The sequence below is a fragment of the Salmo salar genome, chromosome 20, assembly GCF_965601325.2.
Source record: "Salmo salar chromosome 20, fSalSal1, whole genome shotgun sequence".
Lineage (NCBI taxonomy): Eukaryota > Metazoa > Chordata > Actinopteri > Salmoniformes > Salmonidae > Salmo > Salmo salar.
Window position 1 is genome coordinate 4,136,819 of NC_138310.1, and position 27,953 is coordinate 4,164,771.

General features: G+C 41.5%; 1 long non-coding RNA gene across 2 annotated transcripts; it reads left to right on the forward strand.

Annotated features, from left to right (window-relative positions):
* Positions 1-8,034: 8,034 nt before the first annotated feature.
* Positions 8,035-10,458, forward strand: LOC106579828 (uncharacterized). 2 transcript variants are annotated; one of them, XR_006761087.2, is made up of 4 exons: positions 8,035-8,433; positions 8,574-8,687; positions 9,409-9,812; positions 9,916-10,458. It is a non-coding gene; the product is annotated as an uncharacterized LOC106579828 (long non-coding RNA). The 2 variants fall into 2 exon arrangements; XR_006761086.2 differs by having other exon boundaries at positions 8,035-8,258.
* Positions 10,459-27,953: the final 17,495 nt, after the last annotated feature.

The window sequence follows — 27,953 nt, forward strand, 5'->3', positions numbered from 1 at the left end:
AGAATTAAAGCTGAATCATTTCACTACATTAGGTTTAATTATGATTTATAGTGAGTGTCTACAGTATGTCCCAGGTTATAATCCCCTGAGGCTGAACATACCCATTAAAACATACTGTCAAATGTCATCCTATTCCCTTTGGGCCATTGTCAAAAGTAGGGCACTATATAGGGAATAGGGTGCGATTTGGTACAAAGACATTGTGTTTTAATTGGTCTGTTCTGCTACAGGGGGTTATAACCCCCAGGCTTGACCCTGGACCAGTTATCAAGGTCAATCATCACACAACATTTAACCAATAGAAGAGCATGGTCAATGACTCTACACACACACACTCACACAAACTTACACTGACTCCCCAAAACACAAACATACAGAGAAACACTACCTACGCCCACACGCTTTCATAGTCAACACATACGCTGCTGCTGCTACTGTCTATTAACTATCTTGTTTTCTAGTCAACTTACCCCTACTTCCTGTATATACTGGGGTACTGGTATGGCTCTGTGCATAATCACCAGAGCTATGCATTTAGAGAGTTGGGCAAACTTTCAGAATGTTTAATACTGTTCTAATTCTAGGCATTCAGTATCATAGCATTATTAACATCATGGCTGCTGTAGAATGTTGTAGTGTCATGTTAATGGGGCTCCAACATGGCTGCTATAGAATGTTGTAGTGTCATGTTATTGAGGCTCCAACATGGCTGTTATAGAATGTTGTAGTGTCATGCTAATGGGGCTCCAACATGGCTGCTATAGAATGTTGTAGTGTCATGTTAATGGGGCTCCAACATGACTGGTATAGAATGTTGTAGTGTCATGTTAATGGGGCTCCAACATGGCTGCTATAGAATGTTGTAGTGTCATGTTAATGGGTCTCCAACATGGCTGTTATAGAATGTTGTAGTGTCATGCTAATGGGGCTCCAACATGGCTGCTATAGAATGTTGCAGTGTCATGTTTACGGGGCTCCAACATGGCTGCTATAGAATGTTATAGTGTCATGTTAACCTGTTATGGCTAGGGGGCAGTATTTTCACGGACGGATAAAAAAAGTACCCGATTTAATCTGATTAGTACTCCTGCCCAGAAACTAGAATATGCATATAAGTATTAGGTTTGGATAGAAAACACTCCAAAGTTTCTAAAACTGTTTGAATGGTGTCTGTGAGTATAACAGAACTCATTTGGCAGGCAAAAACCTGAGAAGATTTCATGCAGGAAGTGGCCTGTCTGACAAGGTGTCGTTCTTCTTGTCTCTGTTTATTGAAGAGTGAGGGTCTTAGCTGTCCCGTGACACTTCCTACGGCTGCCATAGGCTCTCAGAAGGCGGCAAAATGCTGAATCGTGGCTTTGCAGGCTCTGGCTGAAACAAAGTAGCGCGTTTGGGTAGTGGCTGGTTACAGTACTGTGAGACTCAGGCTCGTGCCCGCGTCGACCGAAAGCTTTGTTTTCTTTCCTCTGTTTAGCTAAATGGACATTCCCGGTCGGAATATTATCGCTTTTTTACGAGAAAAATTGCATAAAAATGGATTTTAAACAGCGGTTGACATGCTTCGAAGTACGGTAATGGAATATTTAGAAATCTTTTGTCACGAATTGCGCCATGCTCGCGACCCTGATTTACCATTTCGGATAGTGTCTGGAACGCACGAACAAAACGCCGCTATTCGGATATAACGATGGATTATTTTGGACCAAACCAACATTTGTTATTGAAGTAGCAGTCCTGGGAGTGCATTCTGACGAAGACAACAAAGGTAATGAAACTTTTGTAATAGTAAATCTGAGTTTGATCAGGGCTAAACTTGGTCGGTGTCTAAATGGCTAGCCGTGATGGCTGGGCTATCTACTGAGAATATTGCAAAATGTGCTTTCACCGAAAAACTATTTTAAAATCGGACATATCGAGTGCATAGAGGAGTTCTGTATCTATAATTCTTAAAATAATTGTTATGTTTTTTGTGAACGTTTATCGTGAGTAATTTAGTAAATTCACCGGATGTTTGCGGGGCGTATGCTAGTTCTGAACGTCACATGCTAATGTAAAAAGCTGGTTTTTGATATAAATATGAACTTGATTGAACAAAACATGCATGCACTGTTTAACATAATGTCCTAGGGTTGTCATCTGATGAAGATCATCAAAGGTTAGTGCTGCACTTAGCTGTGGTTTTGTTTTTTGTGACATTATATGCTAGCTTGAAAAATGGGTGTCTGATTATTTCTGGCTGGGTACTCTGCTGACATAATCTAATGTTTTGCTTTTGCTGTAAAGCCTTTTTGAAATCGGACAGTGTGGTTAGATTAACGAGAGTCTTGTCTTTAAAATGCTGTAAAATAGTCATATGTTTGAAAAATTGAAGTTTTCGGATTTTAGAGGAATATGTAATTCGCGCAACGCCCATCATTGGATATTGGAGCAGGTGTTCCGCTAGCGGAACGTCTAGATGTAAGAGGTTAACCTGTTGGGGCTAGGGGGGAGTATTTGCACGGCCGGATAAAAAACGTACCCGATTTAATCTGGTTACTATTCCTGCCCAGTAACTAGAATATGCATATAATTGGTAGATTTGGATAGAAAACACTCTAAAGTTTCTAAAACTGTTTGAATGGTGTCTGTGAGTATAACAGAACTCATATGGCAGGCCAAAACCTGAGAAGATTCCATGCAGGAAGTGGAAATCTGATTTGTGGAATCACCTTCAACACTTTCCTATGAAACACACCGTGAGTTAGGATTCATTTAGCACTTCCTAAGGCTTCCACTAGATGTCAACAGTCTTCACAAAGTGGTTTGAGTCTTCTCCGGTAAAAACTGACCGAACGAGAGGCCTGGAAAGTTGGTCATAGAGGGAGGGCCATTACTACTATGACGCGGGCGCCCGTGGGTACCCTCTCGTTCCGAAACGTTTAGTAAGACAATGCAATCGTCCGCCTTGAATATTATTGAAGCTCTGATTGAAAAAGGCCCTACAGATTTATGTTATACAACGTTTGACATGTTTGAACGAACGTAAATATATTTTTTTTGCACATTCGTGACGACAAGTCCCGCGCGGTTCAGTACATTATGAGTAGCCTTCGGAACGCGCTAACAAGAAGGAGCTATTGGGACATAAATTATTAACTTTTTCGAACAAAACCTCATTTATTGTGGACCTGGGATGCCTGGAAGTGCCGTCTGATAAAGATAATCAAAGGTAAGGGAATATTTACAATAGTATATTTGATTTTAGATGGTTCCAAGATGGCGCTAATCTGTATCGCCTAGCCTATTTTTCTGAGCATAGCACCTCGTTTATTGCAAAGTGTGATTTCCCAGTAAAGTTATTTTTAAATCTGGCAATGCGGTTGCATTCACGAGATGTTAATCTATAATTCTTTGAATGACAATATTACATTTTAACAATGTTTTCGAATAGTAATTTTGTAAATTGTAGCGCTGATTCACCGGAAGCATTTGAGGGAAAATAGTTTCTGAACGTCACGCGCCGATGTAAAATGCTGTTTTTATATATAAATATGAACTTTATCGAACAAAAAATGCATGTATTGTGTAACATGATGTCCTAGGAGTGTCATCTGATGAATATTGTCAAAGGTTAGTGCTGCATTTAGCTGTGTTTTGGGTATTTGTGATGCATGCTAGTTGCTTTGAAAATGGCAATGTGATTATTTTGGGCTGGGTACTCTCCTAACATAATCTAATGTTTTGCTTTTGCTGTAAAGCCTTTTTGAAATCGGACAATCGGCCTTCCCTGTGGCTCAGTTGGTAGAGCATGGTGTTTGCAACGCCAGCATGGTGTTTGCAACGCCAGGGTTGTGGGTTCGATTCCCACAGGGGGCCAGTACAAAAAAAAAATACAAAAATGTATGAAATGAAATGTATGCATTCACTACTGTAAGTTGCTCTGGATAAGAGCGTCTGCTAAAATGACTAAAATGTAAAAAAATGTAAAATGGACAACGTGGTTCGATTCAGGAGAGGTGTATCTATAAAATGCAGCCATTGCAGCCATGTTGGAGCCTCATTAACATGACACTACAACATTCTATAACAGCCATGTTGGAGCACCATTAAATCTACTTGAAAATCTATGGCAAAACCTGAAAATGTCTGTCTATTAATGATCAACAACAAATTTGACAGAATAATGGGATAATGTTGCACAATCCAGGTGTGGAACGCTCTTAGAGACTTTCCCATAAACAGCTGCAATCGCTGCCAATAGTACTTCTACAAAGTATTGACTCAGAGGTGTGAATACTTATGTCAATTCAATATTTTTGTATATCATTTTCAATACAGTTGCAAAAATTTCAAAAAACATGTTATCACTTTGTCCTTATGGGGTATTGTTTGTAAATGGATGATACAAAACATGCATTTAATCCATTTTGCATCATGGGGTATTGTGTGTAGATGGGTGATACATTTTTAAATGTTGATTTAATCTGTTTTGAATTCAGGCTGTAACACAACAAAATGTGGAATAATTGAAGGTGTATGACCACTTTCTGAAGACACTGTATGTACAGTACATAGCTACCTCAATTAGCTTGCACCCCTGCACATCGATTCGGTACTGGTTCTCCCTGTATATAGCCATGTTATTACCTCATACCCCTGCACATCGATTTGGTTTTGGTTCTCCCTGTATATAGTCATGCCATTATAATGTACCCCTAAACATCGACTTGGTACTGGTACTCCCTGTGTATAGCCATGTTATTACCTGGTACCCCTACACATCAACTCGGTACTGGTACTCCCTGTATTTAGCCATGTAAATTTGTTTTATTTTTTATTATTCGTTATTCACTGTGTATTTATTCCTTGTGTCATTATTTCTATTATTTAAAAAACATATCTTAATCCTTAACTCTGCATTGTTGTAAATGTAAGCATTTCACTGTTATTCTACACTTGTTTACGAAGCATGTGGTGAAAAATGTTTTATTTGTATGTAACTGGTGAGGCGTGTGTGTTCTGCTGTGTAGTGTGTGTGTGTGTGTGTGTGTGTGTGTGTGTGTGTGTGTGTGTGTGTGTGTGTGTGTGGTGTGTGTGTGTGTCTATCACAGGAGGTGATAATTCTAAACCAAGGCTCTCACCACCTTCAACATTTTAGTATAGCATTTGGTCATGCATGCTCTTTCAACAGACTGACCACTCAACTTAATCCCTGAAAGTATATAATTAATAATTGAATGGAAATGTTACTGAGCCATTACAAATAAATACTGTGGGAACCTCACAAAAATGAAACATGTTCAAATCAAACACTGCTGTTAATAGGTAATGATGCTAAGATCCATACCAGTGTTCCTCTCTCTCTCTCTGCAATAGAGCTTTGGTCAAAGGTAGTGTACTTTATAGGGAATAGGATAGGATGCCATTTAGGACTCACACAGTGACAGATCCTCCCAGGTGTTGGGGCTGTGGGAATCAATGTGTGGGTAGATAGAGTGGCATGTGGTCCTGGCTTGACTGGCAAATTACATCCTGTCTTGACTGACAAACGACAGCCTGTCTTGACTGGCCAACGACGGCCTGTCTTGACTGGCAAACGACGGCCTGTATTGACTGGCCAACAACGGCCTGTCTTGACTGGCCAACGACGGCCTGTCTTGACTGGCCAACGACGGCCTGTCTTGACTGGCAAACGACGGCCTGTCTTGACTGGCAAATGAGGGCCTGTCTTGACCGGCAAACACCAGCCTGTCTTGACCGGCAAACACCAGCCTGTCTTGACTGGCAAACGACAGCCTGTCTTGACTGGCAAACGACAGCTTGTCTTGCGTTCTAGACTAGAGAATAGTGAACATAGCTCTATAATCCAATATAATCAGTGTTATTGTACTAGATACAGGTATTTACTGCATCTTTTGTTTTTTACATATTGTTGAGTGATTGGTTACTTTCATGAGATCCCTGCTCACTAAAAGCCAATAAAGCCGGTAGCAAAGTATCCATCAGTGTAGAAAACTGCAAACAACTAAAACCCTTTCTTCTCTCGACTGACTCTACGGGGGGAACAAGGGGAATCGAGAGGCAATTATGATGAACAGAGTCTAACAATGATTACTATGTCTAGAACCTGTGTATATAGCTGCTGTAGCATTAATCCCTAAGCAACGAGAGCAATCGCAGTAGGACACCGACCCAGCAGCCTTCCACCTACAGTACATAGCAGGACTCTAAGCTAGACATAACAGAGATCATTTGATTGAAATATATAGATGCTGAATCTCACTTAAATTCAAACTAAGAAATCTTGAGTTGAGATATTCCCCAGCCATTATACAAGGGGCCTGTTCAGGAAGAGGAAATGTTACTGAGCGTTCAGATAGAAATGGATAATGTAGATATATATGACTGTCAGATAGATCTGACATGATTTCCTATTCTATCTATTCTATTTCTATCTGTAATGTTCAGAACATTTCACATCACTGAATACACCCCAGTTGCACCATACACAAACCCCCGTGACATCTAATTTACCCTACTCTTTACAAATGATTATATTTAATGAAGCCATAAATTGCCTGCCTGCTTTATCACATTCTTAAGTGCTGGCTGAAAAGATTCATGCGTACAGCCTATAGCTCTTGAAAGAAACTCCAGAATATATTTGAAGAATTGAAAGGATTCATAAAAGCCTTATTTCCGTTGTGAAATATTGAAGGAGGACAAAATAGATGTGTCATGTCATGGTATGTCATAGTCGAGAGAGAGAGAGAGAGAGAGAGAGAGTGTGTGTGTGTGTGTGTGACTATTCACCCCAGTGATCAGATGAAAGCCATTTGCCCTCCACTTTTATTTGTAAACAAAACTATTGGTGCTCTGTGGATAAATTATCCTCTTGTGTAGTATATTTCATGATTTTATTTATTTATGTACAAACAGGAGTAACTATATAATTTCTATTTATTTCATTTCAATTTACCAAGGGGTGCTACAGCATCTTTGATCGACATACACAATTATTGCCCTACTGCAGGGTTCTACCTTTGGCCATCCCTTATCAAGTGGACTTTGTCTGAAACAAATACCACACATACAAAATAGGCTACCTGTCAAAATAAACAAACATGTTTCACTTGAAATTTCACCCTTTTTAATATGTAATGATGACTGATGAAATCTCTGGTTTAACGTGTTACACAGCTGGAGAGACAAGGTCAGTGTCTCAAATATCTCCCTATTCCCTATATAGTGCCCTAATTTTGACCTTTTTTGACCACTTTAAAGGGAGTGTTGTTTGGGAACAAACTAAGGTATACTGTATATGTTCCAGAGTAGAGTCCCATTCAGTCCTACTGTGTGAGAGCAACAAGAGGAAGATGGAGCATTTTCTAACTGTTCTGCTGCTCACTGTAGTGACCCTGATAATCACCACAACAGGTCAACACCAGTACAACACACTGAGCCAGGAGGAGAAGAAATACGTGGACATGGCTATCGTACACGCCAACGAGCAATACAAGACGAGGGGAGAACACATGAATTACATGTCAATGCAAGGAAAACCCGTGGTAAGTAAATGTTTTGCTAATATAGGCATAATTGTATTAATTGTATTAAATAAAGCCACAGTCTGGCATTGGGAAAGATGATCAATGGTCTTTTTATTTAATTTATTTTTATTTTTAATTCCAGCCCCTGTCCCCGCAAGAGGCCGTTTGGTAGGCCGTCATAGTAAATAAGAATTTGTTCTTTAACTAACTTGCGTAGTTATATAAAGGTTAAATAAAACAAAAATAATATCCCTTGTATACCAAAACTATCAGAACTCAGGATATGACCCAGATGCAGACAGCTAGAATCACAAACAGGGGACAGGCCCAAACAGGGGGCAGGCCCAAACAGGGGCAGGCCCAAACAGGGGGCAGGCCCAAACCGTTGGCAGGCCCAAACCGTTGGTAGGCCCAAACAGGGGGCAGGCCCAAACAGGGGCAGGCCCAAACAGGGGGCAGGCCCAAACAGGGGCAAAGCAAAAGACAGGTTGAGGGTAGGCAGAGGTCCGTAATCCAGGGCAGAGTCAATAAGGTACAGAACGGCAGGCAGGCTCTGGGTCAGGGCAGGCAGAGGTTCGTAATCCGGTCAAAGTCAGGCAGGTACAGAACAGCAGGCAGGCTCGGGTCAGGGCAGGCACAATGGTTAGAAGCGGGGAGAATAGGAAATAGAAACTTGAGAAAACAGGAAGACGGGAAAGCATGCTGGCAACTGACAAGGAGAGAACACAGGTATAAATACACTGGGGAAGATGGGCGACACATGGAAGGGGGTTGAGACAAGAACAAAGACAGGTGAAACCGATCAGGGTGTGACAAAAACAAGTGGCGGGGACCTCGTTTTGTTGTTTTTCAAATCCCAGAACGGAGCTTTATTACATGGTTTTACATCATTGTCCCCCATCAGGTGATAATTACAAAAAAAATTGTAACATTTTTATTTACAGAAACCATGTATTTGCAGGAATATAACACACGTTTAACTAAAGTGACGCTACCATTTCTCTCTGTATTTGTCAGTCACTTTCAAACGACCTTCTGTTACAGATCAAACCATACTACACCTTATTCAACATGTTCCTGAAGTCAACAACTTGTACCATGGCCAACGTAGCAAGTGAACACAAACATCGCCCTGAATGCAGTTTTAAATCCAGCAGGGTAAGTAACAAAAACAGATTAATTGTAGGCTAACCAATACACAATCGGACATTCAGTGAAAAAAAATCTCATTGATTTATCAAGACCAGTACCCATGCTTTTCTCAGAGCAACGCAAAACCGTGCTGAAATAGTTGACCACACGTAGGTGGGTTATTGCTTCAAATCCTATTATAACAATTGGATGACTTTAGGTGTTCCAATAAGCAACCATTTGTTGCCTTCATTAGCCTACTTTATTCCAATATTTCTGTCATTCAGTGATATTTATTCCCATAGTAATTCGTTATAGATCCATCCAGATGTGGTTAGAAAACAATGCATTTGGTGGGCTATGCAAAAGAGATGGGAGAACTGACATGCCTTGCAAACATCCATTAATACATTTAAAGTCCCTAAACTCAGTAAGAGTCTATTGTCCTGCTGATAGCCCATCAAGGGTGGATGGCTTATTTTGAATTCTTAAAAGGACTCCAGCACATAGAAGAGAAAGGAGCCTTGAATAATTTAACATGTTGGTAGAATACTGTTAGACTTGGGGATTATGGTCACGGATGGTGCTATTCGTAAACGCTATCATCAGGTGTCTGTGTCACGCCGAACAAAAAAGCCCAGGAAAATTAACAGGTACAGTAGGCTAAAATACTGTAAAGTAGACCTAATAATGCTAAAAATAATGCTTGGTCTTTATAGTATGTTGCACATTTTTATTCCATTTCCAGTGAGACTGTTCAAGCCATCGACTCACTGATGGTTGAAGATGATAAGCGATCGGCAGTCTGGAATCTGCTGGCATCACGGCTCAACATCAACATCACACTAATCAGAGTCAGAAGACAGTTGAAGAAACTTGAATTGACTTATGGAAAGGCTCTGACATACGTATATATATAAAAAAATCTCTCTCTCTCTCTCTCTCTCTCTCTCTCTATATATATATATATATATTAATTTTTTTCCAGAACATTAATCACATGTTCTCTTGTTTTGTACTGTCTAGTTTCGACCCAATGATTCGTCTGACAAACAAATAACTTTGCGTCCTGCAGGCCCAATGACATAATCAAGAGATATGCTGGACCCTATGTCAGAGAAGTGTTTTTGGGACCACATTTTTTCTTTCAAGGTAGGATTATAGCAATATTTTGTTATGTTTAGGCCTATTTACACACATTTATTTTACCTAGTGTTGCCTGTTAGGGTAATGTCATTTTTTTCTCCAAATGCAGACAATGACCCAAAACACACTGCCGCCCGTGTTTGCGTTGCAAATGAGGTCATAAACTGGGTCAAGACGCCAGCAGAGTAACACTTTTAACAGCACATTACTCAACACTAATGAGACTCGCATCATCCACGGTAGGCCTACAGTATATCTATAAATATTTTTTTCATCTCTACATGTAGGTCTCCTGATCAAACTTGTTTGGCATTAACTGAAATCATTCATCCGTAACTCAGCCAAGCCAACAAGCAAATATGAACTGGTGAAGGCCATCAAGATGTTTTGGCTTGAGAAACTGATGATACAACAGTGCAACAAATACATTGATCATCTCAGCAAGGTTTTACCCGTGGTCATGGAGCTGGGGGGAAGTGCAACTAAAATGTAGCTGAGGTGTACAGTAGTTGAAATAAACTGCATTTTGAAAGAGTCTTTTTATCATTATTTTATTAATGAAAGCATAAAGATGTTGATGTACAAATACTGTACAGTATATGTTTTATCCGACATTTTGCAGTTGATTGAGGTTTTGAGTTAGAAATGTACAACTTTAGAGTACTTAAACATCAAATACATTGCAAGTTGAGAGGGATTTTTCACACCTAGCCGAGCTATTAGACCACCATTTTGTAAATAAATGGAGGTATGAAGAGTCTATTGTCCTGCTAATAGCCCATCATGGAAACGTTGTTTGTAGAGTTCACACCCTAATACACTTGTGAAAAACAAGTGTTTGAAAACATGTTTTCAAAATGCCTCCAGCTGTCCATCACTACAGTAAATTAAAACACAGCATCTACAAATATATTATTGAATTCGATCAAAAAAATAAACACACATCATCTTCAATTTTATACTAACAAGTGGTTGCCATGGTGAAAAATCCAATAATAATACCCCATAATGACAATGTGAAAACAAGTTTGTAGAATTTCTGGAAATGTATTACAAATAAAAAACTGAAATACCTTATTTACATAAGTACTCAGACCCTTCGCTATGAGACTCGAAATTGAGCTCAGGTGCATCTTGTTTCCATTGATCATCTTTGAGATGTTTCTACAACTTCATTGGAATCCACCTGTGGTAAATTCAATTGATTGGACATGATTTGGAAAGGCACACACCTATCTATATAAGGTCCCACAGTTGACAGTGCATGTCAGAGCAAAAACCAAGCCATGAGGTTGAAGGAATTGTCCATACAGCTCCAAGACAGGATTGTGTCAAGGCACAGATCTGGGGAAGGGTACCAACAAATGTCTGCATTATTGAAGGTCCCCAAGAACACAGTGGCCTCATTCATTCATAAATAGAAGATGTTTGGAACCACCAAAACTCTTCCCAGAGCTGGCCGCCTGGCCAAACTGAGCAATTGGGGGAGAAGGGCCTTGGTCAGGGAGGTGACCAAGAACTCAATGGTCACTCTGACAGAGCTCCAGAGTTCCTCTGTGGAAGTGGGAGTACCTTCCAGAAGGACAACCATCTCTGCAGCACTCCACCAATCAGGACTTTATGGTAGACTGACAAGATGTAACCACTCCTCAGTAAAAGGCATATGACAGTCCGCTTGGAGTTTGCCAAAAGGCACCTAAAGGACTCTCAGACCATGAGAAACAAGATTCTCTGGTCTGATGAAACTAAGATTGAACTCTTAGCCTGAAGGCCAAGTGTCATGTATGGAGAAAACCTGGCACCATCCCTATTGGGAAGCATGGTGGTGGCAGCATCATAATGTGGGGATGTTTATCAGCGGCAGGGACTGGTAGACTAGTCAGGATCGAGGGAAAGATGAACGGAGCAAAGTACAGAAAGATCCTTGATGAAAACATGCTCCAGAGTGCTCAGGACCTCAGACTGGGGCGAAGGTTCACCTTCCAGCAGGACAACGACCCTAAGCACACAGGCAAGACAATGCAGGAGTGGCTTTGGGACAAGCCTCTGAATGTCCTTGATTGGCCCAGCCAGAGTCTGGACTTGAACCCGATCGAACATCTCTGGAGAGACCTGAAAATAGCTATGCAGCGACGCTCCCCATCCAACCTGACAGAGCTTGAGAGGATTTGCAGAGAAGAATGGGAGAAGAAGACTTGAGGCTGTAATTGCTGCCAAAGGTGCTTCAATGTTCTGAATACTTATGTAAATATTTCAATTTCTGATTTTTTTATAAATTTGCTAACATTTCTAAACACCTGTTTTTGCTTCGTCAGTACGGGGTATTTTGTGTAGATTCATGAGGGGAAAAAACTATTGAATCCAGTTTAGAATGAGGCTGTAACGTAACAAATGTGGAAAAGGTTAAGGGGTCTGAATACTTTCAGAAGGCACTGTACATAGCTCTAGTGATTAGGCACAGAGCCATACCAGTAACACAATATATACAGGAGTTAGGGGTAAAGTGACTAGGAAACAGGATAGATAATAGACAGTAGCATCATATGTGGTGAGTTTGAAAGGCTGTAACACAACAAAATGTGGAATAATTCAAGGTGTATGAATACTTTCTGAAGACACTCTATGTATAGTACATTTATTATGTTTTTATTTCACCTCTATTCAATGAGGTAGGCCAGTTCAGAACAAGTTCTCATTTACAACTGTGACCTGGCCAAGATAAAGCAAAGTATGAGGTAGATGAAGTAGTTGGATGGGCTATTTACAGATAGGCTGTGTACAGGTGCAGTGATCTGTGAGCTGCTCTGACAGCTGATTCTTAAAGTTAGTAAGGGAGATATGAGTTTCCAGCTTCAGGGATTTTTGCAATTCTTTCCAGTCATTGGCAGCAGAGAAATGGAAGGAAAGGCTGCCAAAGGGGGAATAGGCTTTGGGGGTGACCAGTGAAATACCTGCTGGAGCGCGTGCTACGGGTGGGTGCTGCTATGGTGACCAGTGAGCTGAGATAAGGCAGGGCTTTACCTAGCAAAGACTTATAGATGACCTGGAGCCAGTGGGTTTGGTGATGAATATGTAGTGAGGGCCAGCCAACGAGAGCATACAGGTCGCAGTGGTGGGTGGTATATGGGGCTTTGGTAACAAAACGGATGGCACTGTGATAGACTGCATCCAATTTTCTGAGTAAAGTGTTGGAGGCTATTTTATAAAGGATCGGTAGGATAGTCAGTTTTACAAGGGTATGTTCGGCAGCATGAGTGAAGGATGCTTTGTTGCGAAATAGGAAGCCGATTCTAGATTTAATTTTGGATTGGAGATGCTTAATGTGAGTCTGGAAGGAGAGTTTACAGTCTAACCAGACACCTAGGTATTTGTAGTTGTCCACATATTCTAAGGCAGAACCGTCCAGAGTAGTGATGCTGGACAGGCGGGCAGGTGCGGGCAGCGATCGGTTGAAAATAATGCATTTAGTTTTACTTGCATTTAAGAGCAGTTGGAGGCTACGGAAGGAGAGTTGTATGGCATTGAAGCTCGTCTGGAGGTTAGTTAACACAGTGTCCAAAGAAGGGCCAGAAGTATACAGAATGGTGTCATCTGTGTAGAGGTGGATAAGAGAATTAGAAGCAGCAAGAGCGACATCATTGATGTATACAGAGAAAAGAGTCAGCCTGAGAATTGAACCCTGTGGCACCCCAATAGAGACCGCCAGAAGTCCGGACAACAGGCCCTCCGATTTAACACACTGAGCTCTGTCTGAGAAGTAGTTGGTGAACCAGGTGAGGCAGTCATTTGAGAAACCAAGGCTGTTGAGTCTGCTGATAAGAATGTGGTGATGGACGGAGTTGAAAGCCTTGGCCAGGTCGATGAATACAGCTGCACAGTATTGTCTTTTATCGATGGCGGTTATGATATCGTTTAGGACCTTGAGCGTGGCTGAGGTGCACCCATGACCAGCTCAGGAACCAGATTGCATAGCGGAGAAGGTACGGTGGGATTCGAAATGGTCGGTGATCTGTTTGTTAACTTGGCTATCGAAGACCTTAGAAAGGCAGGGTAGGATAGATATAGGTCTGTAACAGTTTGGGTCTAGAGTGTCACCCCCTTTGAAGAGGGAGAGGACCTTCCCAATCTTTGGGAATCTCAGACGATACGAAAGAGAGATTGAACAGGCTAGTAATAGGGGTTGCAACAATTGCGGTGGATAATTTTAGGAAGAGAGGGTCCAGATTGTCTAGCCCAGCTGATTTGTAGGTGTCCAGATTTTGCAACTCATTCAGAACATCAGCTGTCTGGATTTGAGTGAAGGAGAAATGGGGGAGGTTTGGGCAAGTTGCTGTGGAGGATGCAGGGCTGTTGACTGGGGTAGGGGTAGCCAGGTGGAAAGCATGGCCAGCCGTAGAAAAATGCGTATTGAAATTCTCAATTATCGTTGATTTATCAGTGATGACAGTGTTTCCTAGCCTCAGTGCAGTGGGCAGCTGGGAGGAGGTGCTCTTATTCTCCATGGACTTTACAGTGTCCCAGAACTTTTTGGAGTTTGTGCTACAGAATGCAAATTTCTGTTTGAAAGAGCAAGCCTTTGCTTTCCCAACTGACTGTGTATATTGGTTCCTAACTTCCCTGAAAAGTTACATATCGCGGGGGCTATTCGATGCTAATGCAGTACGCCACAGGATGTTTTCGTGCTGGTCAAGGGCAGTCAGGTCTGGAGTGAACCAAGGGCTATATCTGTTCCTGGTTCCATTTTTTTTGAATGAGGCTTGCTTAGTTATGATGGTGAGGAAAGCACTTTTAAAGAATAACCAGGCATCCTCTACTGACGGAATGAGGTCGATATCCTTCCAGGATACCCGGGCCAGGTTGATTAGAAAGGCTTGGACAAGACATTTTAACATTAGGGAGAGGCATGCATAGCCGAGTGACCATTGGGAGGCTTGGCGAGCTGGAGACACGGCGATTCAGACAGCTAGCGGGCCGGGGCTAGCAAGCTGGCAGATGGGCCTTAGGGGAGACGTCGTGACGGAAGAAGTCTGTTGTAGCCCCCTCGAACGGTTACGTCGGCAGACCAGTCGTGTTGGATTGGCAGGGCTCCGTCTAGGCAGTAAAAGGGTCCAGGCCAATTGGCAAAATAGGTATTGTAGCCCAAGAAATTGGCTGACGGTCCTCTTCAGCTAGCAGACTGATTTGCTCTAGAGAGCTAGCGGGCCGTGGCTAGCAGGCTAGCGGATGGGCCTTCAGGGGACGTCGCGATAGAGGAGCCTGTTTACACCCCTCGGGCGGATTACGTCGGTAGACCAGTCATGGTGGAATCGGCGGGGCTCCGTGTCGGCATTAAAAATTGTCCAGACCAATTGGCAAAATATGTATTGTAGCCCAAGGAGTGGCTGATGGACCTCTTCTGCTAGCTGGGGGATGGGCCTAGCACGAGGCTAGTTCCAGGCTCACTGGTGCTTGCTTCGGGACAGAGACATTAGCCAGGGGGTAGCCACTCAGATAGCAGCTAGCAAGCTGCGATGATCCAGGTGAAAAGGTTCAGAGCTTGTGGTAGGAAACCAGAGATGTGGAGAAAGAACAGTCCGGTAAGTTCTGGGTTGAAACGCGCTGTGCAGACTGGCAGGACTTGACTAGGCTAAGGTTAGCTGATGACCACTAGCCGTGGCTAACTGACTATTAGCTAGTAGCTAGTTAGGTGGCTAGCTTCTGTTGGGGGTTCCGGTTCTAAAGTATAGAAAGAAGCAGATCCATACCACATTGGGGGAGGCAGGTTGCAAGAGAGTATGTTGAAACTGAGTTTAAAATATAAAAAAAAATATATGAAATATATAAGAAGAAAAAATATATATACACGGGACACGACAAGATGAAGACAAAGACGTCTGAACTGCTAGCTAGCTAGCTAGCTGCTATCCATCTTAGATGTCTCATACAGTAGCTACCTGAATTGCCTCGTACCACTTCACATCGATTCGGTGCTGGTTCTCCCTTTATAGCCATTTTATTACCTCGTACCCCTACACATCTACACGGTACTGGTACTCCCTGTTTATAGCCATGTTATTACCTGGTACCCTTCCACATCGACTCGGTACTGGTTCTCCCTGTATATAGCCATGTTATTATCTAATTTTATTTCTTTATTTCACCTTTATTTAACCAGGTAAGCTAGTTGAGAACAAGTTCTCATTTACAACTGCGACCTGGCCAAGATAAAGCAAAGCAGTGCGACACAAACAACAACACAGAATAAACGCATGGAATAAACAAGCGTACAGTCAATAACACAATAGAAAAAAATAAAGTCTATATACAGTGTGTGCAAATGGCGTGAGGAGGTAGGCGATAAATAGGCCATAGTAGCAAAATAATGACCATTTATTAGATTAACACTGGAGTGATAAATGAGCAGATGATGATGTGCAAGTAGAGATACTGGTGTGCAAAAGAGCAGAAAAGTAAATAAAAACAATATGGGGATGAGGTAGGTAGATTGGGTGGGCTATTTACAGATGGACAGCTAGTTAGTGAGGGAAATATAAGTTTCCAGCTTCAGCGATTCTTGCAATTCGTTCCAGTCATTGGCAGCAGAGAACTGGAAGGAAAGGGGGCCAAAGGGGGTGTTGGCTTTTTTGAGATAAACCTGTTGGAGCGAGTGCTACGGTTGGGTGTTGTTATCGTGACCAGTGAGCTGAGAGAAGGCAGAGCTTTACTTAGCATAGACTTATAGATGACCTGGAGCCAGTGGGTCTGGCGACGAATATGTAGTGAGGGCCAGCCGACTAGAGCATACAGGTCGCAGTGGTGGGCGGTATTAGGGGCTTTGGTAACAAAACGGATGGCACTGTGATAGACTGCATCCAGTTTGCTGAGTAGAGTATTGGAAGCTATTTTGTAGATGACATCGCCGAAGTCGAGGATCGGTAGGATAGTCAGTTTTACTAGGGTAAGTTTGGCGGCGTGAGTGAAGCAGGCTTTGTTGCAAAATAGAAAGCTGATTCTAGATTTGATTTTGGATTGGAGATGTTTAATATGAGTCTGGAAGGAGAGTTTACAGTCTAGCCAGACATCTAGGTATTTGTAGTTGTCCACATATTCTAGGTCAGAACCGTCCAGTACCCTTGCACATCGACTTGGTACTGGTACTTGACTTGACTTGGTACTGGTACTCCCTGTATATAGCCATGTTATTACCTGGTACCCCTGTACATCGACTCGGTACTAGTACTTTCGGTATATAGCCATGTTATCAGTGCTGGAAAAAGTACCCAATTTTCATACTTGAGTTAAAGTAAAGATACCTTAATAGAAAATTACTCAAGTAAAAGTGAAAGTCTCCCAGTAAAATACTACTTGAGTAAAAGTAATTGGTTTTATATATACTTAAGTATCAAAAGTAAATGTAATTGCTAAAATATACTTAAGTAAAAATATAAATAATTTCACATTCCTTATATTAAGCAAACCAGACAGCATGATCTTCTTGATTTATCAATTTATGGATAGCCAGGGGCACACTCCAACGCAAAGACATCATTTACAAATGAAGCACGTATGTTTAGAGAGTCCGCCAGATAAGAGGCGGTAGGGATGACCAGGGATGTTCTCTTGATGTTTGTGAATTGGACCATTTTCCTGGCCTGCTAAGCATTCAAAATATAACGAGTACTTTTGGGTGTCAAGGAAAATGTATGGAGTAAAAAGTACATTATATTCTTTAGGAATTTAGTAAAGTAAAAGTAAAAGTGAAATAGTAAAGTACAGATACCCCAAAAAACAACATAAGTAGTTCTTTAAAGTATTTTTACTTAAGCAGTTTAAGCCACTGCATGTTATTACGTGGTGCCCCTGCACCTTGACTCGGTACTGGTTCTCCCTGAATATAGCCATGTAATTACCTCGTACCCCTGCACATCGACTCGGTACCGGTACTCCCTGCATATAGCCATGTTATTACCTCGTACCCCTTGTCATGACTTGCCCTCCTGGATGGAGATCAAAGCTGCCGGCTAACCAAAAGCTTCAAGACCCCCCTCTGCTGGAGGATTTGGCCAGCTTTATGACGGTCGTAAATACCTTGCAGGAACTGTCTCTTGTGCACTGCAGTATGGAGAAGTCAAAAATCCTTTGTGTGGAGAAGGAGACTCTGCCAAAAACGTTAACATCAAAAGGTTGGAAATTGAAACAATATTTCTAACGTAAATAATGTGGAAAAGGGTCAGGAAGGACTTAAAGAACAATCATGTCAGATCATTTATTGTTTGGTGATATCATTAAAGACGTTATAACAAGGACTCCTAACGAAATGCACATTAGACCAGTATACGGATGGTAAGACGGACGTTACAAATGGTTTAAAACTATTACACCAGAACTCTTGGAGCGTGGCTACACGTTGAAATGGTTGCCATTTAAATAGAGACCAAAACATGCAGAGTTGCTACTGGTGTGTTCAGTGGTTCTAGCTGTACCCCTGAATAATCAACCATTGAGACCTGCCAACGAGTCAAGAAGACTAAGACATTCATCGCCTGCAGCTCTGCATGTAAAGTCATCTAGAACTTTGACCAAAGACACAATGAAGAGCCTGACCAAACAACCATTGGTACGTCTGATGTATTCATTCTAACAGACACTTCCAGAACAAAGAAAAACCTGCTACAACTACAAAGGACATTGTGACCTCTGGCGTGATTATTTAGTTAGTTAGTAAATAAATAATTAAGCCAATTTGTGTATCACTGGGTCATCGTGTAGACTAGGGTTTCTGCAGATATAACAGATTATGCGACCTTCAGAATGAGACTGATATGAGGTAATAATAATTAATGGATGACTAAATGATAATGATATATTCTGATATTCTTGAGTTAAATCTGGAAACGGTAACTCATTAAAAAAACTTTTTCCGTGGTGCCCCAAGATTGCTAATGAGTTAATTGTTACATGATTCATTTAGTCATCGTAATAATTTAAACATAGTTATTTGATTTGATAAAATAATCATCATCGCATTAATGGTAGCAACGTCACGTCGCCCTGCACATCGACTCGGTACTGGTACCCCCTGTATATAGCCATGTTATTATCTGGTACCCTTCCACATCGACTCGGTACTGGTTCTCCCTGTATATAGCCATGTTATTATCTGGTACCCCGTGACATCGACTCGGTACTGGTACCCCCTGTATATAGCCATGTTATTTTTACTCGTTTTTATTATTCGTTATTCATTGTGTATTTATTCCTCACTATTTCTATTCTTAAAAAATATAGATTTATCTTCAAATCTGTATTGTTTGAAAAGGAACAATAAGTAAGCATTTCACTGTTATTCTACAGCTGTTGTTTATGAAGCATGTGACTAATAACATTTGATTTGATTTAGCTGGTGAGGCGTGTGTGTGTTCTGCTGTGTAGTGTGTGTGTGTGTGTGTGTGTGTGTGTGTGTGTGTGTGTGTGTGTGTGTGTGTGTGTGTGTGTGTGTGTGTGTGTGTATATGTGTGTGTGTCTTTCACAGGAGGTGATAATTCTAAACCAAGGCTCTCACCACCTTGGTTCAACATGCTAGTATAACATTTGGTCATGCATGCTTTTTCAACAGACTGACCACTCAACTTAATCCCTGAAAGCATATAATTAATAATTGAATGGAAATGTTACTGAGCCATTACAAATAAAACAAACATGTTAAAATCAAAAACTGTTAATAGGTAAAGAGCCATACCAATGGTTCTCTCTCTCTCTCTCTCTCTCTCTCTCTCTCTCTCTCTCTCTCTCTCTCTCTCGCTTTCTCTCCTTCTCTCTTCTCTCCCTCATGCTCTCTCTCTCCTCTCTTTCATGCTCTCTCTCTGTCTCTGTCTCTCTCAATTCAATTCAATTCAAGGGGATTTATTAGCATGGAAAACACATGTCAACATTACCAAAGCAAGTAGATAATATACAAAAGTGAAATAAACAATACAAATTAACAGTAAACATTACACTCACAGAAGTTCCAAAAGAAAAAAGACATTACAAATGTCATATTATGTATATATACACTGTTGTAACGATGTGCAAATGGTTAAAGTACAAAAGGGAAAATAAATAAACATAAATATGGGTTGTATTTACAATGGTGTTTGATTTTCACTGGATGACCTTTTCTTGTGGCAACAGGTCACACATATTGCTGCTGTGATGGCACAATGTGGTATTTCACCCAGTAGATATGGGAGTTCAGCAAAATCGGGTTTGATTTCAAATTATTTGTGGATCAGTTTAATCTGAGGGAAATATGTGTCTCTAATATGGTCATACATTTGGCAGGAGGTTAGGAAGTGCAGCTCAGTTTCCACCTCATTTTGTGGGCAGTGTGCACATAGCCTGTCTTCTCTTGAGAGCCAGGTCTGCCTACGACGGCCTTTCCCAATAGCAAGTCTATGCTCACTGAGTCTGTACATAGTCAAATCTTTCCTTAAGTTTGGGTCAGTCAAAGTGGTCAGGTATTCTCGAAACAGTGTAGTCTTTGTTTAGGGCCAAATAGCATACTAGTTGCTCTGTTTTTTGTTAATTATTTCCAATGTGTCAAGTAATTATCTTTTTGTTTTCTCATGATTTGGTTGGGTCTAATTGTGTTGCTGTCCTTGGGCTCAGTGGGGTGTGTTTGTGTTTGTGAACAGAGCCCCAGGACCAGCTTGCTTAGGGGACTCTTCTCCAGTTTCATCTCTCTGTAGGTGATGGCTTTGTTATTGGAGGTTTGGGAATAGCATCCTTTTAGGTAGTTGTAGATTTTAACAAATCTTTTCTGGATTTTGATAATTAGCGGGTATCGACCTAATTTTGCTCTGCATGCATTATTTGGTGTTTTACGTTGTACATGGAGGATATTTTTGCAGAATTCTGCATGCAGAGTCTCGATTTGGTGTTTGTCCCATTTAGTGAATACTTGGTTGGTGAGCGGACCCCAGACCTCACAACCATAAAGGGCAATGGGTTCTATAACTGATTCAAGTATTGCTAGCCAGATCCTAATAGGTATGTCGAATTTTATGTTCCTTTTGATGGCATAGAATGCCCTTCTTGCCTTGTCTCTCAGATCATTCACAGCTTTTTGGAAGTTACCTATGGTGCTGATGTTGAGACAAAGGTATGTATAATTTGTTGGCTTGTTTGTTTGTCAATTAGGGTGTGCAGGGTGAATATGTGGTCTGTCGTACGATAATTTGGTAAAAAGCCTATTTGACATTTGCTCAGTACATTGTTTTCACTGAGGAAATGTATGTGTCTGCAGTTAATGATAATGCAGGGGATTTTCCCAAGGTTGCTGTTGACGCATATCCCACGGTACTTATTGGGCTCAAATTTGTCTCCACTTTTGTGGATTGGGGTGATCAGTCCTTGGTTCCAAATATTGGGGAAGATGCCAGAGCTAAGGATGACGTTAGAGCTTTAGTATAGCCAATTGGAATTTGTTGTCTTTATATTTTATCATTTCATTGAGGATACCATCAACACCACAGGCCTTTTTGGGTTGGAGGTTTTTTTTTGTCCTGTAGTTCATTCAAGGTAATTGGAGAATCCAGTGGGTTCTGGTAGTCTTTAACAGTTGATTCTAAGATTTGTATTTGATCCTGTATATGTTTTTGCTGTTTGTTCTTTGTTATATAGCCAAAAAGATTGGAGAAGTGGTTTACCCATCTCCATTTTGGATAGGTAATTCTTTGTGTTGTTGTTTGTTTAGTGTTTTCCAATTTTCCCAGAAGTGGTTAGAGTCTATGGATTCTTCAATTACATTGAGCTGATTTCTGACGTGCTGTTCCTTCTTTTTCCGTAGTGTATTTGTGTATTGTTTTAGTGATTCACCATAGTGAAGGCGTAAACTCAGGTTTTCTGGGTCTCTATCTTTTTGGTTGGACAGGTTTCTCAATTTCTTTCTTAGGTTTTTGCATTCTTCATCAAACCATTTGTCATTGTTGTTCATTTTCTTCAGTTTGAAATGTTTGAAATGTTTACATTAATAATATAGTGTTAAGATTTTCTACTGCCAAGTTTACACCTTCACTATTACAGTGGAACGTTTTGTCCAGGAAGTTGTCTAAAAGGGATTGAATTTGTGTTGCCTAATTGATTTTTGGTAGGTTTCCACACTACATTCCTTCCATGTATAGCATTTCTTAAAATTACTCAGTTCCTTTGGCTTTGATGCCTCATGATTGAGTATTGCTCTGTTCAAGTAGACTGTGATTTTGCTGTGATCTGATAGGGGTGTCAGTAGGCTGACTGTGAACGCTCTGAGAGACTCTGGGTTTGAGGTCAGTGATAAAGTAGTCTACAGTACTACTGCCAAGAGATGAGCTATAGGTGTACATACCATAGGAGTCCCCTCGAAGCCTATCATTGACTATGTACATACCCAGCATGCGACAGAGCTGCAGGAGTTGTGACCCGTTTTTGTTGGTTATGTTGTCATAGTTGTGCCTAGGGGGGCATATGGGGGAGGGAATGCTGTCTCCTCCAGGCAGGTGTTTGTCCCCCTGTGTGCTGAGGGTGTCAAGTTCTTGTCCGGTTCTGGCATGTATGTCGCCACAGACTAGTACATGTCCCTGGGCCTGGAAATGATTGATTTCCCCCTCTAGGATGGAGAAGCTATCTTCATTAAAGTATGGATAGTCTAGTGGGGGGATATAGGTAGCACACAGGAGGACATTTTTCTCTGTTAATAAGATAATTTCCTTTTGAATTTATAACCAGATGTAAAATGTTCCTGTTTTGATTAATTTAATGGAGTGAGTTAGGTCTGCTCTATACCAAATTAGCATACCCCCTGAATCCCTTTCCTGAAACTATTGGTCCTTTGTGGATAAATGATCCTCTCTTGTGTAGTATTTTGAATGATTTTATTTTTTTATGCACAAACAGGAGTAACTATATAATTTTGGCTATTTAATTTCAATTTATCAAGGGGTGCTGCAGCATCTATGATCGACATGAATAATTATTGCCCTGTTCAAAAGTTGTGCATTTTAAAGGGAGTGTTGTTTGGGAACAAACTAAGGTATACTGTATATGTCCCAGAGTAGAGTCCCATTCAGTCCTACTGTGTGAGAGCAACAAGAGGAAGATGGAGCATTTTCTAACTGTTCTGCTGCTCACTGTAGTGACCATGATAATCACCACAAAAAGACAACACCAGTACAGAACACTGATTGTACAAGAAGATTGATAATGGCGCCGGAGGAGAAGAATGCCATTTTGCGGGCTCCTAACCAACTGTACTATTTTTTGAGTTTTCGCATTGTTTGTAAATTATTTTGTACATAATGTTGCTGTTACCATCTCTTATGACCGAAAAGAGCTTGTGGATATCAACAGCAATTACTCACCTCAAACTGGAGGAAGATGTTTCTTTAATGAGTCTGACACGAAGGATATACTGCTTCTCCCAGACCAGGCCCAAATCTCTGTCATTCGCGTGAAGAAAAGATGGAAATACAGGCTGCCTTGTGAAAATTTGTGAGCGAGTGGGTAACCCGCCTCTGCCATCGGCTCTATTGGCCAATGTGCAATCAATGGAGAATAAACTGGATGATCTCTATTCTTGACTATCCTACCAATGGGACATTAAAAACTGTAATACCTTATGTTTCACCCAGTCGTGGCTGAACGACGACACGGATAATATACAGCTGGCTGGGTTTTCCATGCATCGGCAAGACAGAACAGCCACGTCTGGTAAGACAAGGGATGGGGGTGTGTCTATTTTTCAATAACATCTGGTGCGCAATGTCTAATATTAAGTAAGTCTCGAGGTATTGCTCGCCTGAGATAGAATGCCTCATGATAAGCTGTAGACCACACTATCTACCAAGAGAGTTTTCATCTATATTTTTTGTAGCCTTCTATTTACCACCACAAACCGATGCTGGCACTAAGACCGCACTTAACGAGCTGTATAAAGCCATAAGCAAACAAGAAAATGCTCATCCAGAAGCGGTGCTCCTAGTGGCCGGGGTCCTTAACTTTTTTAGGATAGGAATTTTGGATGAAAAGCGTGCCCAAAGTAAACTGCCTGCTACTCAGGCCCCGAAGCTAGGATATGCATATAATTGGTCGATTTGGATGGAAAACACTCTAGTTTCTAAAACTGTTAAAATTATGTCTGTGAGTATAACATAACTTATTTGGCAGGCGAAACCCCGAGGACAAACCATCCAGGAATTTTTGTTGTTGTTGAGGTGACAGTGTTTTCAATGGGGTTTCTATGTGGATCTAGATTTCTAAGGCACTTGCTTGCAGTTCCTATCGCTTCCACTGGATGTCAACAGTCTTTAGAAATTGGTTGAGGTTTTTCTTTTGAGTAATGAAGAAGTATGGCTGATCAGAACGAGGGTCGAGTTTAGTGTACTGTTGTGGTTGGGGCGCGACCTGAAAGCTCGCTCCACATTGTTTTCGTCCTGTATTGAACACAGTTTATCCCGTCTTAAATTTTATTGATTATTTATGTTAAAAAATACCTAAAGTTGTATTAGGAAAGTTGTTTGAAATGTTTGGATCAAGATTACAGGTAACTTATTAGATATTTTCTAGTCATGTTGCACGAGTTGGAACCGGTGTTTTTCTGAATAAAACGCACCAAATAAATGGACATTTCGGAGATATAACAACGGAATTTATTGAACAAAAGGACCATTTATGATGTTTATGGGACATATTGTGTGCCAACAGAAGAAGATCTTCAAAGGTAAGGCATGAATTATATCGTTATTTCTGAGATTTGTGTCACGCCTGGTGGGTTGAATTATGATTGTCATGTGTTTGTTTGATGGGGTGCTGTCCTCAGATAATAATGGTTTTGAAATCTGACATGGTGGCTAGATTAACAAAAAGTTAGGCTTTAATTTGGTGTATTGCACTAAGATTGAATCATACTACACCGGAGCTGACGCACGTCAGATGTGGCAGGGCTTGCAAACTATTACGGAGTACAAAGGGAAACCCAGCCACGAGCTACCCAGTGACGCAAGCCTACCAGACCAGCTAAATGCCTTCTATGCTCGCTTCGAGGCAAGCAACACTGAAGCATGCATGAGAGCACCAGCTGTTCTGGACAACTGTGTGATCATGCTCTCTGTAGCCGATGTGAGCAAGACCTTTAAACAGGTCAACATTCACAAGGCTGTGGGGCCAGACGGATTACCAGCACGTGAACTCCGAGCATGAGCAGACCAACTGGCAAGTGTCTTCACTGACACTTTCAACCTCTCAATGACCGAGTCTGTAATACCTACATGTTTCAAGCAGACCACCATCGTCCCTGTGCCCAAGAAAGCGAAAGGAATCTACCTAAATGACTACCGCCCCGTAGCACTCACTTCGGTAGTCAGGAAGTGTTTTGAAAGGCTGGTCATGGCTCACATAAACACCATCATCCCGGAAACCCTAGACCCAATCCAATTCGCATACCGCCCCAACAGATCCACAGATAACGCGATCTCAATCGCACTCCACACTGCCCTTTCCCTTCTGGACAAAAGGAACACCTACAGTTGAAGTCGGAAGTTTACATACACTTAGGTTGGAGTCATTAAAACTTGCTTTTCAACCACTTCACAAATTTCTTGTTGACAAACTAGAGTTTTGGCAAGTCGGTTAGGACATCTACTTTGTGCATGACACAAGTAATATTTTCAACAATTGCTTACAGACAGATTATTTCACTTATAATTTACTGTATCACAATTCCAGTGGGTCAGAAGTTTTAATACACTCAGTTGACTATGCCTTTAAACAGCTTGGAGAATTCCAGAAAATTATGTTGTGGCTTTAGAAACTTCTGATAGGCTAATTGACATAATTTGAGTCAATTGGAGGTGTACCTGTGGATGTATTTCAAGACCTACCTTCAAACTCAGTGCCTCTTTGCTTGACATCATAGGAAAATCCAAAGAAGTCAGCCAAGACATCATAAAAAAATTGTAGTCCTCATAAAAAAATTGTAGACCTCCACAAGTCTGGTTTATTCTTTGGAGCAATTTCCAAATGCCTGAAGGTACCACGTTCATCTGTACAAACAACAGTACGCAAGTATAAACACCGTGGGACCACACAGCCATCATACCGCTCAGGAAGGAGACACGTTCTGTCTCCTAGAGATGAACGTACTTTGGTGCGAAAAGTGCAAATCAATCGCAGAACAACAGCAAAGAACCTTGTGAAGCTGCTGGAGGAAACAGGTACAAAATTATCAATATCCACAGTAAAACAAGTCCTATATCGACATAACCTGAAAGTCTGCTCAGCAAGGAAGAAGCCACTGCTCCAAAACCGCCATAAAAAATACAGACTACGGTTTGCAACTGCACAGAGGGGCAAAGATAGTACTTTTTGGAGAAATGTCCTCTGGTCTGATGAAACAAAAATATAAATGTTTGGCCATAATGACCATCGTTATTTTTGGAGGTTAAAGGGGGAGGCTAGCAAGCCAAAGAACACCATCCCAACCGTGAAGCATGGGGGTGGCAGCATCATGTTGTGGGGGTGCTTTGCAGCAGGAGGGACTGGTGCACTTCACAAAATAGATGGCATCATGAGGGAGGAAAATAATGTGGATATATTGAAGCAACATCTCAAGACAACAGTCAGGAAGTTAAATCTTGGTCGCAAATGGGTCTTCCAAATGGACATTGACCCCAAGCATACTTCCAACGTTGTGGCAAAATGACTTAAGGACAACAAAGTCAAGCTATTGGAGTGGCCATCACAAAGCCCTGACCTCAATCACGTAGAAAATTTGTAGGCAGAACTGAAAAAGCGTGTGCTTGCATGGAGGCCTACAGACCTGACTCAGATACACCAGCTCTGTCAGGAGGAATGGGCCAAAATTCACCCAACTTATTGTGGGAAGCTTGATGAAGGCTTCCCAAAACATTTGGCCCAAGTAAAAAAATATAAAGGCAATGCTACCAAATACTAATTGAGTGTATGTAAACTTCTGATCCACTGGGAATGTGATGAAAGAAATAAAAGCTGAAATAAATATTTCTCTCAACTATTATTCTGACATTTCACATTCTTAAAATAAAGTGGTGATTCTCACTGACCTAAGACAGGGAATTCTTACTAGGATTAAATGTCAGGAATTGTGAAAAACTGAATTTAAATGTATTTGGTTAAGGTGTATTTAAACTAACGACTTCAACTGTATGTGAGAATGCTGTTCATTGACTACAGCTTAGCGTTTAACACCATTGTGCCCACAAATCTCCTCACTAAGCTAAGGACCCTGGGACTAAACACTTCCCTCTGGATCCTGGACTTCCCGACGTGCCGTCCCCAGGTGGTAAGGGTAGGAAACCACATCTGCCACACTGATCTTCAACATGGGTGCATGCTTAGTCCCCTCCTGTAGTCCCTGTTCACCCATGACTGCATTGCCAAGCACTCCAGCACCATCATTACGTTTGCTGACGACACAGTGGTAGGCCTGATCACCGACGATGATGAGAAAGTCTATAGGGAGGAGGTCAGAGACTTGGCAGTGTGGTGCCAGGACAACAACCTCTCCCTCAATCTGAGCAAGACAAAGGAGCTGATCGTGGACTACAGGAAAAGGATGGCCGGACACGTCCACATTCACATCGACGAGGCTGTAGTGGAGCAGGTTGAGAGTTTTAAGTTCCTTGGTGTCCACATCACCAACAAACTATCATGGTCCAAACACACTAAGACGTTTGTGAAGAGGGCACAATGTCACTTTTCCTCCCTCAGGAGACTGAAAATATTTGTCATGGGTCCCCAGATCCTCAAAAGGTTTTACAGCTGCACCATTGAGATCGTCCTGACCGGTTGCATCACCGCTTGGTATGTTAACTGCTCGTCATCTGACCTTAAGGTGCTACAGAGGGTAGTGTGTACGGCCAGTACATTACTGGGGCCAAGCTTCCTGCCATCCAGGACCTATATACTATGCGGTGTCAGAGGAAGGCCTAAAAAATTAGCATGGACTCCAGTCACCCAAGTCATAGACTGTTCTCTCTGTTATCACACGGCAAGTAGTACCGGAGTCGCCAAGTCTAGGTCCAAAATGCTCCTTAACAGCTTCTACCCCAAAGCCATAAGAATGCAGAACAATTAACCAAACGGCCACCCAGACTATTTACATTGACCACCCCA